Source organism: Halichoeres trimaculatus, unplaced genomic scaffold (genome assembly GCF_033239565.1).
Source record: "Halichoeres trimaculatus isolate MK-OKI-2021-1 unplaced genomic scaffold, fHalTri1.1 fHalTri1_scaffold_109, whole genome shotgun sequence".
NCBI classification, from domain to species: Eukaryota; Metazoa; Chordata; class Actinopteri; order Labriformes; family Labridae; genus Halichoeres; species Halichoeres trimaculatus.
In genome coordinates, this window is record NW_027437288.1 from 40,001 (window position 1) to 42,023 (window position 2,023).

Below are 2,023 nucleotides of genomic sequence, written 5' to 3' on the forward strand. Positions count from 1 at the left end.
CTTCTTCAGCTGGACGGCATCCCTCACCGCTGGTGTCCACCAGCGGGTTCGGGTGTTGCCGCCCCGACGGGCACCAACCACCTTACGGCCACAGCTCCGATCCCATTCGGACTCAATGTCCCCTACCTCCCCCGGAACACAGTCGAAGCTCTCCCGGAGGTGGGAGTTAAAGCTCTCTCTGACGGGAGATTCCGCCAGACGTTCCCAGCAGACCCTCACGATACGTTTGGGTCTACCAGGTCTGACCGGCATCTTCCCCCACCATCGGAGCCAACTCGCCACCAGGTGGTGATGGGTTGACAGCTCCGCCCCTCTCTTCACCCGAGTGTCCAAGACATGCGGCCGCAAGTCCGATGACACGACTGCAAAGTCGATCGTCGAACTGCGACCTAGGGTGTCCCGGTGCCACGTGCACGTATGGACACCCTTATGCTTGAACATGGTGTTTGTTATGGATAACCTGTGACTCCAAAAAGGGTGGATACTCTGAACTGCTATTTGGACCATAGCCACAAGCAACAGTCAGGATCCGTCCCCCTACCCGAAGGCGGAGGGAGGCTACGCTCTCGTCCACCGGGGTGAACTCCGATGTACAGGCACCGAGCCGGGGGGCGCGATGAGTATCGCCACCCCTGCCCGCCGCCTCTCACCATCGGCAACTACAGAGTGGAAGAGAGTCCGACCCCTCTCGAGAAGGCTGGTTCCGGAGCCCTTGCTGCGCGTCGAGGTGAGGCCGACTATATCTGGCCCAAACTTCTCAACCTCGCGCACCAGCTCAGGCTCCTTCCCCGCCAGAGAGGTGACATTCCACGTCCCTAGAGCTAGCTTCTGCAGCCGAGGATCGGACCGCCAAGGTCCCTGCCTTCGGCTGCCGCCCAACTCACATTGCACCCGACCCCTATGGCCCCTCCTGCGGGTGGTGAGCCCACTGGGAGGGGGTCCCACGTTGCCTCTTCGGCAACGACCCTACCAGGGGCATAAAGCCCCCGACAACTTAGCTCCTAGGATCACTGGGACACGCAAACCCCTCCACCACGATAAGGTGGTAGCTCACGGAGAGAGGGTGATGATCTTAATGATAGTAAAATAAAATGAAAAGAGACCAGAGAGGAAGAAGCGGGAGGTGGGAAGCGGGAGGTGAGGCGGCGGCGGGAGGCAGGAGGGGAAGCGGGAGGTGGGAAGCTGGAGGTGAGGCGGCGGCGGGAAGCGGGAGGAGGGGAAGCTGCGGGAGTCGGGGGGAGAAGCGGCGGAAGGAGAGGGCACGGGGTGGGGGTGGGGTGGGAACGGGAGGGAGAGCAAAAGCTTACGGCACCTGGTATTCCCAGGCGGTCTCCCATCCAAGTACTAACCAGGCCCGACCCTGCTTAGCTTCCGAGATCGGACGAGATCGGGCGTGTTCAGGGTGGTATGGCCGTAAGCGTGGGCCGCCTGCGCCAGCCGGCCATTTACGGAGGGCAGGGGGGGGGCGGCCGGTGGGGGTAGGAGGCAGGGGGTGGTGTCAGGGGGCAGGGAGGTGGGCAGAGGTGGCCCCGGGGGAGCCCCGGGGGAGCACTGAGCCGCACGCCGGCACGGGTCTTCCGCGGCAGGAACCGACGGCTGGCCGGACAGGGTGGGGTGGGGTGGGGGTTAGGGGTGGGGCACCATCCGGAAACCCGCCCGGCAGCCCTGCGTCCTCTCAGCTCCGTCCGGCGTGCCCTGCGCACCCCTGGGCCCCGGGGACACCCCGGGACCAGAGCACCCAAGAGCGGCGGGCTACCGGTACCACCGGGCTGGCCCGGGCCTCCCTCCCCTCCCCGGCGTCCACTCACTCCCTCCCCTCCCCTGTGTGCCTTGCGCACCTCACGGTCCCGCGCACCCACACTTAAGCAGCCCCCCCGCCGACTACACCAAACAGCCGCGGCCCCAAGGGGCCCGCGCCCCTGGTAGGACGGACCGCTCCTGGCCCCGGAGGCCAAGGGCCCAGCGGTGGCGGACCCTGGCCATCGGGGCTCCCACGCCCGCCAGCCACCGGTGGCCCCCTGCT

General features: G+C 66.1%; 1 non-coding gene across 1 annotated transcript; it reads right to left on the minus strand.

Moving 5' to 3' along the window:
- Window positions 1-1,300: 1,300 nt before the first annotated feature.
- LOC141787014 (5S ribosomal RNA) lies at window positions 1,301-1,419 on the minus strand. Its single transcript, XR_012597992.1, has one exon. It is a non-coding gene; the product is annotated as a 5S ribosomal RNA (ribosomal RNA).
- Between the last annotated feature and the right edge of the window lie 604 nt (window positions 1,420-2,023).